Source organism: Biomphalaria glabrata, chromosome 7 (genome assembly GCF_947242115.1).
Source record: "Biomphalaria glabrata chromosome 7, xgBioGlab47.1, whole genome shotgun sequence".
Lineage (NCBI taxonomy): Eukaryota > Metazoa > Mollusca > Gastropoda > Planorbidae > Biomphalaria > Biomphalaria glabrata.
Window position 1 is genome coordinate 41923502 of NC_074717.1, and position 18066 is coordinate 41941567.

The 18066-nt window shown below is 35.0% G+C and overlaps 1 long non-coding RNA gene across 1 annotated transcript in view; it reads left to right on the forward strand.

Annotated features, from left to right (window-relative positions):
* LOC129927471 (uncharacterized) overlaps positions 1–1906 on the forward strand; it is a 39682-nt gene extending 37776 nt beyond the window's left edge. The window contains exon 3 of the long non-coding RNA XR_008779081.1: positions 1770–1906. This is a non-coding gene — a long non-coding RNA (uncharacterized LOC129927471). The remainder of the gene's footprint in view (positions 1–1769) is intronic.
* Positions 1907–18066: the final 16160 nt, after the last annotated feature.

Genomic DNA, 18066 nt, shown 5'->3' on the forward strand with positions numbered 1-18066 from the left:
GGCCTACTGCTACACACGACTCAGGCCAATCACACAGGTCAATGGGTCAACGGCTGTCGATAGACAAGGGACAGTACTGCTAATAACCGCAAGTATGACCTGTGTTGTGGTCATGTGATCAAGAGCCTTCACGGTCGAGAGACAGTGAGTTTAAAAGGACAGTTGAGTCCAGGACAGCAAAGCAGTAAGGACTTGTGGTACCTTTGAGTCCTCGAAAATGTAGCTGTACGAGCTAGAGAGACTAGTAATGTTTAGTTAGGAAGTTCTGTTAAGTACAAGAAAGCATTTGAATTTGATGTAGCCAATTGTGTTGAATTGTCTGTCGATGTATTTGTAAATTAAATCGCCACTTTGTTACTTGAAGCTCTTGTTGTCAAGTTCTTGAGTTAGATGTGCTGTTGTGTTGTGAAGTAGTGTTTGCAGAAGGCCTGATTGAGTAGATCGTAACAATATATATAAACTGTCAAATTTGTAGGAAAATCGTTATTCCTATTTCCTAAATACTCGTCGAATGTCCAGTTTCCATCCTTTTTCCTGAACTCAGTAAGAGTTTGCAAACTAATAGGAGGAATAGTAGTACAGTGGCGTAGCTAGGTCGGGGGAAGAGGGTCTAAATTAGAAAATCCCCCCCCCCCTGGGCCCCATAAGAGAGTCCCCAAAACGAGTGTCCGAAATTTGGTTTTATTTTAAATATTACACCATTACCTCAAGTAATGTCAGATGTTAAAGTGCAGGCTCCCCTAAAGAGGTCAAGCCCCCCGAGTTCCAAAATCCTTAGGTACGCCACTGCCTTAGTATGATATGTTGCTAACACCGTACTACATTAATAAATATGTGAATTGACAACTTTAGATATGCTTGACATGAGAAAAAGGTTGAAATGGACATAGGAATATGTCCTCTAGAATACAAGACAACTGAAACAAACTCACTGCAGTGTAGAGCTTAAAAACAAGGCTCAGATGTTTCGTTTCATGTGGACAACTCCATCAGCCAATCATTTGGCTCTATTTGTCCTGGAGCGGAATTCACGTCATCAAGGGGAGACAATTATTTGAGGAAGATTGGCAACGGCAGAGAGGAAGCAGGAAACACGGACAGACAGACGGAGACAAGGAACAGGAAAATTAAAACGTTTGGAAAAGGGTTGGAGGGGGTGGGGACGATAAAGAGAGAAAGAGATATAAAGGGAGGGGGGGGAGTAACTAGTGATACAGAGAGAAAGAAAGAGAGAGAAAAGAAAAAGTTGGAAGGGAGAGAGAATAGAGAAATTGAAAGATAGGGATTCTGAGCCAAAGAGATATTGAGATTTGGAAAGAGTAGCAGAAGAGAGAGGGAGAGAGACGGAAAGATAACCCCAGCAGTTACAGAGAGAAATCTAGAGAGCAAAATTAAGATACTGATACTGAGTAGATTAGAATTAGAATATAAGACCTATAATTTCTTTTCAAAGCTTGCTAACAATTTGTAATAAAAAGTCAATTTACATTTTCATTTACAGCATCAGTTGGTTCAATTTACACCTTTTTGTTTTTCATGTATTTAACTAGAGACCAATATTTGTTGCAGTTTTTCGTACTTACACATTGTAGGCTATTGTTTATTCATACATATATATATTATTAATGTATTATTATAAATCTTTCAGTATTAATTACTCTATAATAAATATTGTCTTATTAATATTAATATTTCACTATTGAGTTGGTATTATTTATTTATCATTATTAGTATTTATTATAAATCTCTTATTGTATTTTTCATCCCAGACGAAACATCTGAAGAAGATTAGAAACATCTCTAGAATATTTATACATGGACGAGCTGCAATGACACGGTCTCAGTGTGTAGATACATTGCACTGCAAGTCAAGCAATTAAGTGAATAGACTTCTGACACCATCATGAATATTGATACAGCCATCTGGAGTTTTGGGATTCTGGCCCTAGTATTAAAATTAGTTGACGGTAAGAACCTATGAACTTTTACATGCTAGGCTTGCATACTTAGTCAATGTAACTGTCTGAACTGCGTACTGTCACACTAATGAGCATAGACCTATAGATATAGGAAGAAACAACATCTTTCTTTTTACACTGTTAAACATAGATCTACATCTATAGAAACATCATTCTGTTTACACTGCTAAACATAAATCTACATCTATAGAAACATCTGTCTTTTTACACTGTTAAACATATATCTACATCTATAGAAACATCTGTCTTTTCACAATGCTAAACATTTATCTACATCTATAGAAACATCTGTGTTTTTACACTGTTAAACAAGATCAACATCTATAGAAACATCTGTCTTTTCACACTGCTAAACATAGATCTACATCTATAGAAACATCTGTCTTTTCACTTTACTTAACATAGATCTACATCTATAGAAACATCTGTCTTTTTACACTGTTAAACATAGATATACATCTATAGAAACATACTTCTGTTTACACTGCTAAACATAAATCTACATCTATAGAAACATCTGTCTTTTACACTGTTAAACATATATCTACATCTATAGAAACATCTGTCTTTTCACACTGCTAAACATATATCTACATCTATAGAAACATCTGTGTTTTTACACTGTTAAACAAGATCAACATCTATAGAAACATCTGTCTTTTCACACTGCTAAACATAGATCTACATCTATAGAAACATCTGTCTTTTCACTTTACTTAACATAGATCTACATCTATAGAAACATCTGTCTTTTTACACTGCTAAACATATATCTACATCTATAGAAACATCTGTCTTTTCACACTGCTAAACAACATCAACATCTATAGAAACATCTGTCTTTTTACACTGCTAAACATAGATCTACATCTATAGAAACATCTGTCTTTTCACACTGCTAAACATAGATCTACATCTATAGAAACATCTGTCTTTTTACACTGCTAAACATAGATCTACATCTACAGAAACATCTGTCTTTTCACACCTATAGAAACATCTGTCTTTTCACACTGCTAAACATATATCTACATCTATAGAAACATCTGTCTTTTCACACTGCTAAACATATATCTACATCTATAGAAACATCTGTCTTTTCACACTGCTAAACATATATCTACATCTATAGAAACATCTGTTAGACAGCGGATGTAGCTTACAATAACTAGAGAAACCGATCATTGATTTTAATAACCGCATATTGCGTATATGAAACAAGGAAAAGAAATAGTACTTGATTACAGTGGTGGTATTTATCGAATTAGTGGCTTTTATATTAGGCTGCCATCTCAGGCTTAGTGGTACACCAACATGAATTAGAAACAAATGATAGCACAATCTTCCATGCTCATAGACCCTTCACAAGTAGAGAGAATTCCGCATTGACTTAGGCCTGAGAAAGCTTTAGCTCACAAGTTCGAATTCAGGTCGTTCCTTTTTTTAAATATTTATTTTTATAAATGCTTTTTTATTGTTAGTCTAGATCTATTACAAGTTAAATTACGTGACTGATCCAAACTAATTGATACAAGTACGCTTAATATAAGCTTTGTGATTTTGTTTTTTTTAATTTGTTTTTCTTATTTTCATCTCTTATTCTGCTTGTTAGTCACTATCTCTCTCTCTCACTCTGTTACACTGAATATTGAAAGTATAGATTAATCTTATAAAGTTGACTAAGTTCAGTATTGATGTCTTATCGATCATTCTTCCTACCTGAAGTAAAACAAAAACACTTAAACAAGTAAATTGAGCTCAATGTTCATCTATTTGATACGTTTGTTATGAAATAGTCTAAATATTTTTAGAAAACCTACCCAAAAACTGAACATTTCAATCAAATTAAAAACCCTTGCAATATTTAAAAATAAGAATAGAGTTGGTATAAAGTTATATGAACATGTTATTTTGATTTATTACAAAGAAAAAAAAAATCAAATTTGTTTTTATTCAATACATAGATGTCTGACGGGAAGATATTTTCACAAATCTTTCTCACAAATAGAGTTTCTGTTCAAAAGACTAGTCAATAATTTTCTCCTTTTATAAGTTCATGCCTTTTGTCAAAGTAAAACAATAAACAACAGAACATTTCATCTTGTGTCTGTGTTTGCTTTGGTCCTATATAATTCCTATTAATTGGAGGTTTTCTACCACAGGCCACTTGATGAAGATACATGTACATATATTTCCATCATATACAGCTAATGTTGGCATTGTGGCCAAGTTTTAAAAGTCAGAGCTTCCTTGGTGTATCCATTCCAGAATAATGTTGTCTTTGCTAAGGGTGCCTATTGATTGGAAACACTCACTTAAATAGCTCTAGTAACATACTTCGTTCTTGTTGGAATGATACAATTAAACCAACATGAGTCACGATACAGAAGACCATGGGATTGTTTACAAATGTGTGGCTTAGTGAATGGAACTATAATGTATTTCAGTATAATCAATCAATAAATAAAATGTTCGCTTTTCGGGGATAAGCTTGTGAACTTAAGACTTACTACAACCTAAGTGGAATTCAAATCTCATGACCATTGAGTCGACGTGATGTTTTTACTAATGCATGATCAGTGGCGTTGCTAGGTACGCTTGACCTGGCTCAAGACTATAACGGCTCTTCCCACTCCAATTAAAAAAAAAAATCAAGCCATCCATTATAAAAAAGACATTCGAATGTAGGTCTATTTTTTAAAGTAATTGTGTCCTTACACTCAATTCTGGAACGGCTTATTACTGTAATAGTCTATTTGATACTAATAAGAATCAAGATGAATGCTGTTTAATTTGGATCAACGGTATACAGAATGTTTACGTTTCAATACACAACAGTCATTTTCTGAAAATGCTAAAAACAATCAAAGGAGTTAAAAATAAGCGAAAATCTAATTGAAGATTCTGCTGAGAGTATTTTTAGCGACGATATAGATACAAGGAAAGACAATAATCGGTGTCAGTCAATAAGTTTCTAGCTTCATGATTAGTCTACTTTGGTGATCCTGTTATTGAAATTACATTATAATGTGAGTTAATATTGTGTTCAGTCAGTTTATGATTTCTACTCGTAGAATTAAAGTCTTTTATTTTGACCTAAATAAGATTCTCTGGCATACATGGGACCATTAGTCATTTTATTTCACTTTTTGAAATACCAGATGTATTCAAAAATACTTCCACTGTATGACAGTGTCATGACATCTAAGACTTGTACGTCTAGATAAACCTAAGAGACGACTATCTTTCATTGTAAACTTAAGAGACGACTATCTTTCAATGTAAACCTAATAAACGACTATCTTTCAATGTAAACCTAAGAGACGACTATCTTTCAATGTAAACCTAATAAACGACTATCTTTCAATGTAAACCTAATAAACGACTATCTTTCAATGTAAACCTAAGAGACGACTATCTTTCAATGTAAACCTAAGAGACGACTATCTTTCAATGTAAACCTAATAAACGACTATCTTTCAATGTAAACCTAAGAGACGACTATCTTTCAATGAAAACCTAATAAACGACTATCTTTCAATGTAAACCTTATAAACGACTATCTTTCAATGTAAACCTAATAAACTACTATCTTTCAATGTAAACCTAAGAGACGACTATCTTTCAATGTAAACCTAATAAACGACTATCTTTCAATGGACCCTCTTCGCACCTATTAATCATGAAGCCATGAGCAATGAACCACTTTGCACCATGGATGCATCGCCTCTGCCTATGATTCCAGTACAGAGAAAAATGAGGGGGGAGGGGGGAAATCCATCACTTGGTTTTGGGGTCAAACTTATCCGGAATCATGTAATGAATGGAGATTTTTGAAAAGGGAGGGGGTAGAGAATTGACAAGGTCATTGTTAGGCAGGAGTGTGAATGAATGTCCACGGAAAGCGGAAGTGACTGCGAGGGAGAACAAAAATTGGAATGGGAGGGAACAAATCGGTGGGGGACAAGGGAGACAAGAAGTGAAAGAATGAATGTTTGATGTTAGCGTGGAAAAAGTGATGGTTATATTTTATGACTGGAATTTTTTTTAGATAAAAATACAAAGTTTATTGACCTAGGCTGTGAGTTTCATAAAGGAAATGATTGAGCGAGATGAAGTTTTTTTTTTTCTTTGACTGTATAGAGTTAAAAATAAGATTGATCTAACTAAACGTTGTCGAGAAAGAAAGCCAATTATATGAAAGGAAGAACATACAGGTTACGTGCAGCCGATGATGCTGAAAGCTATAGTAAATCTTTGGTACACTTTTGTTTTATTTTTATGGGTGACTATTGAAGATTTCTAATTTATTATTTTTTTTTTTGCACTAGAATAATTTAGTCCTTTCGACAACTGACAAACAAAAACAAAACAAAACAAAAACAAACGAATAAAAAATCCATGGATGTTATAATTAATCCAGTTATAAGGAAACGTTGCACCTTCTTGTTTCAATTCTTGTTCATACATTTAAGACATTACATAAAAGAGAATAGTATTGTTAGTTCCCAGTCTCGGATGAAGTTGAAATTTTTCAAAATTATTCATTGTCGATGAAAACACATAAATTTTTTTAAAAAAATCGATTAGTCAATTAATTAATGGTCATTTATTAATTTATTTTTTTTATAGGAAAAGAAGAGATAGAATTTGACATATTTAGAGTTTTGGAATCAATATTTTTTATTTTTTTTTTAATTATTTTTTTAGAATTTCGTTGTTTAATTACTTAATATACAGAGATAGTTTGAAAGAATTGCAAAATACGAATCTCAAACGTCGTACAAACATAGCTGTTTTAAAAGTACAACAGACAAGCATAGCTGTCTCAAAGGTATAACAGAAAAACATAGCTGTCATTAAAGTATAACAGCATTCCTGTCTTGAATGTCCAACAACATGTCTGTCTTGAAAGACTTACTAGGTCTTTAAACTTTTTCTTAAGTCATTTTAAAAACAAAACCCTGCTTAGAATAAAGAGACCTATATCGCCATGTCTAAAGTAAGATGTTCGAAATAGTTATACTCTTTTTTTTTACCAACTCCAGGTACAATCCTGTGTTCCATATGTAGCAGTGACCAAAAACCAGACTGTGAGACTAATCCACCGGAACCACAGCCGTGTCCGGAAGTGGGCAGTGGGCTGGTCAAGTCCTGTTCTATTGTTAGAATCATTAACAAGTCCACAGGTATGTCTAGATGATTTAAACTTTTTTTTACATTAGCAAAGCATTTTGTACACACTGAAAAAAAATTGTTATTCTATTGGCAAATTATTCACATAGTAGGCCAACGCAATCCAGAACAAGCTATAGGCACCAGTGAATTTATTCCTTGGAAATAAATGTTTGGAGTCTTTGAAATTAAGACCTAAATCTGACGTAATAACGAAACTACATTCACAGATTTTTTTAATGCTCAAAACTAGAATTCAAATTAAAAGTGATAACAAAACTGCACATAAATGTCGAAACCCAGAATGCAACATAAAGCTACTAATTAGTAAAGACCATAGACATAAATAAATATAGACTGGAAGTAGGAAGTTATTTTTATTTGGGGGGAGTCAATATGTTTTATGTACTATATCTATGTAAAAAAAATGGCGGCGATTGAGCTATAAATTCTAGGACTAACATTTCAGCCTATATATACCTTTGATCTTTAGTTTTGAAAAGTGCAAAACTGCCATATTCCCAATATTTTGTCTTTGTTTTATAATCATAGACATAGGCTAATATATATAGGTTTGTGATGTGGATCTACAAACTTATCTTTTCCCAAATATTTCCGATAATAATTTGTTCTTTATCGTCCAGTCTATATATATATGTCTATGGTAAAGACATTAGGACAAGTAGAATGCAGATAAATGCCAAAAAAACTAGAGTAGAAGCTTGTAATTAGTGTGCACTAAAATGACAGGAAGTATAGTACTACAGGTCTACTATTTGTCTGAGTTGGTGAACAAACTCGTTAAAGGAATACGGGAATAAAATCCACTCCTGACATAATGAATATTTGAATCGACCTGATCCTGAAAACTGTAATTCTTGACTGTTGGTGTTAGTTCCTGCACTTGGTTACAGTCTGAGCTCGACTTCCATTATTTCTATTTTAGTTACGGTGTTGTTGTCTGTGTTGTTGTCATTCATAGTTGTCTTTATTGTTGGGTTTTTATTTCTGACGGGAGTGAAGACACAAGTCTATAGTACTCGTTAATCCCCCTTTTATGTAGACCTGAGAACTAAATCAAACCTAATGTATTAGCATACGCATCTGAAATGTAGTGATACTTTTAAAAATGTGTACAATCAAGTATTACTCTACGTTGATAAAAAATTATCATGATAGTCTATACTAAACTCTACAACCAAGTACTAGACTAGTCTAAGTTTATACAAAAAATATCATGATATTCTAGACTAAACTCTACAACCTAGAACAAATCTAAGTTTATTTTAAAAATGTTATGCTATTGAAGCTCATCATTTTTTTCGCTTGTCTTCACAGGGGAACAAAGCATGTACATTCGAAGCTGTGCCACCTCAACCAAATCCAGCGGCTGTGTTGACACAAGGCCAGGGTTCAAAACCTGTGCTACCATCTGTTACACAGACGGGTGCAACGCCTCCTGGAGCATGCACGCGCTATCCAAAACTGCGTTCCATCTTCTCTACGCATCGCTTTTGGTGACGCTCCTTTTCTGTAAACTGAGTCTCTGACCGTAAAGGTCTGACGAGGGGGGGTCAGAGAGTGGACATCTTGTATGAGAGATCTGGTTTGAATCTAGCTTGTCTTTGTTTTCTCTAAGTGTGGGTGCTTTACGAGAAATACTTCTCTGTGTTTTGTGAGACACTGTGATTAGTATAGAGCACAGAGGTTCTGCGAATGGAATCATCGAAGTCAGCAATATGAAAACTATTTCTTTGAAAAAGGATTGGGACTTTTTACGTTTAGTGATGTGGTCGCATTAATCGAAGTCATTAACTGTGTTTAGTGAGGTAGCACTGTCAAAAAGTGTATTGAAAAGAAATTATTTCTATGAAATATTTTGATACTGTTGTGAGCCTGTTGTTAGACTTTTTAAATGTTTGTTCCAGTTCCGAGGGCTGGAAGACCAGACTATAATTACTTAGGAAATAAAATTATGATGTGATGACACAATGAATTTCTTAGCTAACATTAAAACTGAAATGCTGAAAGATTTGTGTGTGTGTGTGTGTGCGTGTGTTGATTATTGAATAATTATAAAACCATCTTACTGCTGTAACAAATGTTGATTTTGATTTCTCTGCATTGCAATACCATGAATCCTAAATTCGTCTGTTGTAAATATTTTTGCTTAGGCTTAATGTTTCAACATTTTAAAGACCGAAACATTGAATGTAAATATTTTGTGAAATTTCAAACTAAACGAAATTTTAACTTTCATAAAAGACTTAAACTTTATGTATCATCCCATCCTTAGTCTCTCTAGCCCCAAATACTTTATACACACACACACACTTACACACACTCATACTCACTGACACACACTTAAACACACTCAAACAATCACTGACACACAATCACACACACACAATCAAACACACTCACACACACACACTTACACAAAATTACACACACTCACACACACTAAAACACACCCACATCAATACACAAAGATAATTAAAGGCAGTTCTGTATGCATGGGTCTGAAGAATTTTACATTTCAATTCAATAGTAAAAGAATTTTAAAAAAAATGAATCCACAGATCCATGATAAAAAAAAATAATTTTAGAGTCGGTTTCACACACAACCACACACACTCACACACACTAAAATACCTATGTAAATATATGCGGTTCAGCGACAAAAAAAACGCTTTGATAGCCAAGAATTATAATTTGAATCCCAGTGAGAGAGTTATAGTTCGAATCCCCAGTGAGAGAGTTATAGTTCGAATCCCCAGTGAGAGAGTTATAGTTCGAATCCCCAGTGAGAGAGTTATAGTTCGAATCCCCAGTGAGAGAGTTATAGTTCAAATCCCCAGTGAGAGAGTTATAGTTAGAATCCCCAGTGAGAGAGTTATAGTTCGAATCCCCAGTAAGAGAGATATAGTTCGAATCCCCAGTGAGAGAGTTATAGTTCGAATCCCCAGTGAGAGAGTTATAGTTCGAATCCCCAGTGAGAGAGTTATAGTTCGAATCCCCAGTGAGAGAGTTATAGTTCGAATCCCCAGTGAGAGAGTTATAGTTCAAATCCCCAGTGAGAGAGTTATAGTTAGAATCCCCAGTGAGAGAGTTATAGTTCGAATACCCAGTAAGAGAGATATAGTTCGAATCTCCAGTGAGAGAGTTATAGTTCGAATCCCCAGTGAGAGAGTTTTAGTTCGAATCCCCAGTTAGAGAGTTATAGTTCGAATCCCCAGTTAGAGAGTTATAGTTCGAATCCCCAGTGTGAGAGTTATAGTTCGAATCCCCAGTGAGAGAGTTATAATTCGAATCCCCAGTGAGAGAGTTTTAGTTTGAAACCAAATAAACATTTTTACTTCAAATTTCACATAGATGTATTTGCTGAGCACCAGAGAAACAACTTCAATCATTCTCAAAGATTCCTCTTCCACCCCACATATATATATATATATATATATATATATATATATATATATATATATATATATATATATATATATATATATATATGGCTCCTTATGTCTCAAAAGACTATGGATGCGCCCAGGTGATTCAATGGCTTTGGATTCGTCTTGAGTCGGGGCAGAATCTGGCGTGGCTGATCAAGCCGATTCTGGAGCGGCAGAGTTGGCCACAGTTCGTGCACGTATGTGTATGTGACTTAGGGCTAGGTGACAGGGGCAGCGTCGTTTCTTTTGACCCCACATCATAGAAAATAAAGGACCGGGGGAGCTAATCATGTTTGACATGTTTCTTCAGAGTCGAAGATAGTTTACTTCCTAGTCCAAACCTCCCGCACTACGACGGGGGATGGGAGCGGGCAGGGTTTGAGCCCGGGACATCGATAAATGCAAACGACAGTCCAGCGCGCAAACCTCACGACCAGGCAGCCATCATGCTAATTAGAGCGTGAACCACACGTCCTATGCAAAAGCAATAATACTAGTTTACACACGTTCACGGTATACACACACGCGAGTTCAAACATATTGTGTCATGAATATCATTTAGAATTATATTTATCGTTGTTTTAAATTATCGTTGTGTACATATTCACATAGAACCTCTTCTGTGTCTACAGTTTTAGTAGTTTTACTTTTTCAACAGAGGCGTAGGGTGCAAATTGTGCTCCCGGAACAAGAAACTTTATTGTCGCCTCCCCCTCCATTTTCCATGAACATCACATAGAAATATAGGCTTATAAATAAAAAGCATTTAATAAAAAAGTAATATAAATAACATTACAATGTATTGCCTAACTAAATATCTACAATATTTTCTGGCACCTTGTCACTAAATGTAACTTTATATTTATTTAAACCTCTTCTGGCGTTTATTAAAGTGTCTGTTGTGTAATAATTGAATATCCTTCTCTTGATTTGGTTTTTTGTCTACTAATGAGTACCATAACTAGAATAGCAAAACGACATTGACATTCATTAACTGAGTCATCATTCAGCAGACAAATATATTAATTAGATGTATTACATGAACACACTGGCAAGGAATCCAGTAATACTTCACAGAAATCAATTATAAAATCCAATAGAATACATCAAGTGCACACAGCGCTAGCATTCAGTAATGCCTTAAAAAAAGAATAATTTATACGTCTATTCACTTCTATGACCATGGTAACTACTGATATCTGACCATGTGGTCAGCTCCAAGAAGGAGGTTTACCCATAATTCCCAACTAGATTTCACTTTCCTTGTGAAATATAATAAGTGTTCCCCGTGATTCCCACTAGTTCATGTCATAATGGCTATCAAACAATGCTGTGTAATACCTGTGTATTACCTAAATAAATAACTACAATATTTTCTGGCACCTCTCTGCCTGTGGCGCACCCTGAGAATGGCGCCCAGGGCATCGCGCCGCCCTTGTGATTGCTGATACGATTATCATTCCCATAATACACATGCTGAAGGATCTTTCATTTTCCTTTTAATTATGACATTATTCTGAAAAGTTCCCTCCACCGCCTGACGAAAAGCTCATTAAAAACGTTACTTAACAAAACGTTAAATTAAAGCATGCTAAAATCAAAGTTTAAAAAAATAAATTAGTCACATAATGGACACGGCTTATTTAGTAGGAAATGTAGCCACAACAAAGTATAATGCAGTTACATTGTAAACTGGAAGTAGCCACATAATAGACACAAACTAAATATGTTATAGTCATAGTCTGGTCTCAATCGTTGGCAATTCGTTGCTACAATAAAACAATAATGTAGTCAACACCACAGTCGGTGGCCCTAAAAAAATAGAAAAATACAAAATAAACAGCGAAAAACAAAACAAAAATTATGCAGTTTATTAAAACCTAGTGTACTTCAAGAATAACTTTGAATACAATTTTGTATATTTCTTCTGAAAAAGAACACACGAGAGAAATATCATGGTTTTACAATTGGAGGCCCTAGGCTGCTGTTTAATTTGCCTATACATGACTCAAAACACTTTGCAGCTATAGCGTAGACACAATATAATCATAAAGTAGCACACTATATTCACAGAGAACTCAAATTGTAGCCACAATGAATTCTTAGTGTAGCCACTCTAAAAAAAATATTATAGACACTGTGTATCCAAAATGAAGCGACAGTTAAGTCACATTGTAGTCACAATATAGGCACAATGCAGCCATAATATAAGCAGAATTTAGCCACAATATAGTCACAATTCAGCCACATTGTATTCACAATTTAGTCACAATGTAGTGAAAATGTAGTCACAATACAATACTAATTTACTACATTAACTATGATCACATCATTTCATCATCCGATTACTTTTATTTACCGATCTGACATCAACTAACTCTTTCTGGTACATATCTTGTATATATTATTTTTTCCCATTTCCCAGTATCGGAAACTTTTGTGGTATTAGTCATTGTCGAAGACGACACATGAATCAGTCAGAAAATTAACCAATTATTCCATTAATTAGTGGTAATAAATTATTTTTTTATGTAGAAAAATGGAGATAAATATTGCAGTATTTATATGTGGCAATAAATATGCAGTTCTTTCCTTTATATAATATGTGTAGTTTTTTAATATGCTATTTGCAACTTTTTGCTTCCTATTGGATTTCCAACCACTGCATAACTTTTACCGCAACGAACTAAAGTTATTAAAACTTGTATTTTACAATCATTAGTTTATACAATAATTAAGCTAATTAGTAGTTTGATGTAAAAACACTTAATTATTGCATTCTACATTGCTATTGACCGTTGCTGTGACCTACTTTGTTTGACACACATCAAGCTGTTGTCTGCTGCCTGTTGATGGGAGTTTTCATTGTCTTTCCCTTTCTTCGGTGGTAATTCTATTTTAAAAAAAACAAAACTTGAAATAAATAGTAAATTTAAAGTTCCCTAAGGTTTTGAAATTAAAATTGTTTGCGAAATTATTTAATAATTACCCAAAAGGTGACCTCACTCAATGCAACAACTGGCGAGGAATCATGTTACTGTCAACCCTCAGCAAGGTCTTAACTAGGATAATACTGGAACGCCTAAAAGATGCCCTAGACAAAAGACTAAGACCAGAACAGGCTGGATTCCGTAAAGAGAAATTATGCACTGACCACATTGCTACACTACGTCTTATCATAGAACTATCTATCGAGTGGCAATCTTCTCTGTACATGAACTTTGTTGATTTTGAGAAAGCCTTCGACAGTATTGACAGAGACGTAATCTGGAGGCTGATGAATCACCACGGAATTCCAACAAAAGTCACCAACATCATTAAACAGTTATACGATGACTCATCATGCCAAGTAATACACAATGGTAAGCTGACCAACACTTTTCAAGTAAAAACAGGAGTAAGACAGGGATGTATGCTTTCGCCCTTGATATTTGTGCTGGTGATCGATTGGAGACAGTCTTAGATAATAAAAGCGGCATACAATGGACACTGATACAACATTTAGAGAACCTGGATTTCATCGATGACATCTGCCTTCTCTCCCATACACAACAAAATGCTCAGACCAAACTGACCAGACTCTCAGAAATAGCGAAATAGACTGGACTTCTAATCAACAAAAAGAAAACAGAAGTTATGAGGATCAACACCAGACAAGAGAACCCAATCAGAGAGAACATCCTTGATACGGACCACTTCACATATCTGGGAAGTAGAGTTGGTAAAGACGGCGGAGCTGATGATGATATACTAATTCGTATCAATAAAGCTAGGTTTGCCTTTTCAACTCTTCAAACTATCTTGCGTTCTAAGGCATTATCTCTACACAACAAGATACGAATCTATAATACAAACGTTAAGTCTGTCCTTCTATACGGTTCAGAAACTTGGAGTGTCACTAAAACAAATATGGAAAAGCTCCAGACCTTTGTTAACAGATGCCTACGCCGGATATTAGGAATTAGGTGGCCAGAAAAGATAACTACTATCGATTTGTGGGAGAGAACTAGACAAAAGCCCATAGACCAAGACATCACAAAACGAAAATGGAGCTGGATAGAACACACCCTGCGAAAACTAGCTACCAATGTTGCAAGGCAGGCACTTGACTGGAACCCACAAGGAAAGAGGAAAGTGGGCAGACCCAAGCAAACCTGGAAGAGGTCAGTCATCAGTGAAGCTAAGGGTACTAGAATGACATGGGAGCAGATGAAGAAAGCTGCTCAGAACCGAGTTCGGTGGAAATGTGTGATTGCGGCCCTATGCTCCCCTGGGAGTGCACAGGATTAAATGAAGTGAATTATTTTGTTTTCTACCAACTAGAGAAATTAATCCTTCAGTATTGACAGATATGGCTAAATACCCTGAAGTATCTGAACTCGTTATTTTTCCCGCTCCTATTGTCAAATCTATTTGAAACTTTAAACAATTATTTATCTTACCTAGCAAAAGATGAATCCATCCAAAAATTAACCAATTAGTTAATTAATTATTGTTAATTAATTTTTTGGGGATATAGAATAATAATATGTAATATTCAGTCCACCAAACTATTTGTGAATCGAAGTTAAAAAGAATTACTTTGATATGTTGTTTACACTGCGCATGCTTCTTTTTCTTCATAATTTTCAGGTGAGTCTCACTTAAAAATCAAGATCTATAGAATCTTGCCTCCATCTTCCTGTCTGAACAAGCTTCTGTTTCGGGAACGATACAAGCAGATGTAAATGATTACATCCCTATTACGGATGACTCGTATTCCAAGACGTTCGCATTAGAAGCGAGGCCAAAGAGAAAAATGCCCCCATATTCCATCTTTGTACCTCATCATGCATGTGTCTGCTGAAATAAAACGGCACCTTGAGGAACGGTGCATGGATAGTGACATGTTTGTAGGCTCTTTCGTCCCTACCAGTTCCTTAGGCACCCCAATGAGGGGGGGGGGTCCTTTTTTTGCTTCCCAATTATTCAAAAGGTTTTCGCTAATGATCATTTCTACCCGAGGCTGAGAAGCATTGTCCTGGTTACACCGTACATACAATCGGCTGCCAAGTGAAGCTTGTCAAAATATGAGCAATAGATCGAAATATGTATATACAGAGCTTACAGAAGCACGTGTAATGGTTTGTAAGTTTGTGAATAATTAGTCTCAATCTACTTCCAAACTAATTTATATTGAAATAGTGAATTCAATAATCTTCTTTCTCTTATTTAGCACGTGACAAGTTATAGTGCATCTTACACGGATGACAGTCAGCATCTACACTTAGTATGGAGATAAAGGCACGGCTTAATTTAAAATATTCATACCTCTAGGATACCTAACAGGTCACAATGGCTGTATCTCACAGAGGACTCCCCCCACTAAATCCACCCACAATGACTCAGCCCAGAGTCTTAAACAAACAATAGTTTCTATTAATATGACAACAATAGCTGTTTCTCTTCGCGTCTCCTTGCAACTTACATTGTTGTACCGAAGCGTAAACACAGTCAGGTTTTATAAAGATGTCTAGTTTACTTTATAGAGAGTAAAACAGGTTTTGGGGCAGTGACGTTGCAAGCAGGTGAGAAATGTGTCACAGTGATGACAGACTCTGACGTCGTCTTGCTGCTGACATGACATTACATGAACGACATTGCGAGAACCAAATTGTCTTCTAGTACACACACAACCTGGACATTGATCCGATGGATTGTGTGGAGACGTGAAAGGATTTAATCTTATCTTATATATTACAGATGTTACTTCAAACAAGAAAATAATTACTTCCTGCGCATTTCGTGTATTAATGTAGTCATGCATGTTATTCAATGACTTAATGGTAAGTCGTTGGTTTTTCTGACTGATTAAGGCAACCCAATCTTATCATGCTTTTATGTCATTGATGAACATGCAGTAACACAGAATAAAGACGCAAAATATTTAGGTGTTGTAATAAAGAAAAAAACTGGCATGGAATCCCCATATTGATGAAACAATTAAAAAATACAAATCATTAGGATTTATTAAAAGAAATTTCTATAAATCAAATAAGAACATAAAACTAAAATGTTATTTAACCTTGGTTTTGCCAATAATAGAATATGCATCCTTTGTTTGGGACCCCCAACTCAAGAAAACATTAAGAAACTGGAGCAGACATAAAATAGAGCAGTGAGATTCATAACTAACAAATATTCACATTTAACTAGAGTAACACCTTTAGTAAAATCACTAAATTTAGAAAGCCTTCAGGATAGAAGTCTCAAAAGTAAAGTAGCAATTATACATAAAACACTAAACCATAATCTTCAAATACAATATCAAAACCTAATAAAATACTAAGAAAGACACAAATGTAAAGGCTCATTCCTCGTTCCATATGCTAGGACAAATGTGTACAAAAGCTCCTTCATCCCTAGTGCTATAAGAGCATGGCCTGAGCTAGCCAGGAAAACCAGTGACTTGGCTGAATTTAGGTCATTGGTTAATATGCATGACTAAATGCATGACTAGGTGCATGGCTAGATGCATGACTAGATGTCACTAGATGCATGACGCGTATGACGTCAACTAGAAGGATTGTAATAAGCAATTTTGTAGGATTCCAGAGATACACATTTTTTTTTCAACATTATAGATAAACTTTAAACATTTTTGGTTTGACAGAATCCAAATAAATGAAGAAATAAAATATTTCTGAACAAAAAATTTATTCTTAAATTAAAAATAAATATGTCTACTTAAAAGCAATTTGCATTGTTCTGTACAACATTGGTCTGATATCCTTTACTTTTGAAGATTGTACATCCTATCTCAAACGTTCGTGAAGTAGGCGAGGGGCAGAGGAGGGGATCGAACCCGGGACCATTGAGAACATTGAACGACAGTCTATGACCAGGTAGCCATCATATAAAAAATCAATATGTATTCACTATCACCTACACCTCTCTATTCTGGTTAAACAGTTTGGGCACCACACATGATCAGTCGACCGTCTTCCTCTATTCTTCTCTGTCTTTTTGTCAGTTACAGTGGAGAAGGAAGTCAGCCCTTGAGGTCGAGATTTCGAGGTTAGGATAGTCTCATATATCCCGAAAGTCGTATGTTTGACATCAGTGTTATCAAATCAACTAAGATTGGGTAGGATATATCAGAACATAAATAAATATAGATATTTGAATATTGTTTTGTTTCGTAATGCCTGATGGGTGTGCCTCAAAGGCCACAGGAGTGGATAATTGTTGTCATGTCATATGTCACACTTAAAAAAAAAAGGAAAAAAAAAACAGGCATTCATAATACACATGCTCAAATGTTATTTAGACTTCAAAGTCTATATAAAGCGTAAATCCATCTCCACTTTCTCTCTAAGATCTGCACCTCTATATTTCTATGTCCATCCATCTCCCTCAGTTTGATGTTTTCTATTTTGTTGTACCAGTGTATTTTCAAGATATTTTTCAGGTATCTGTTG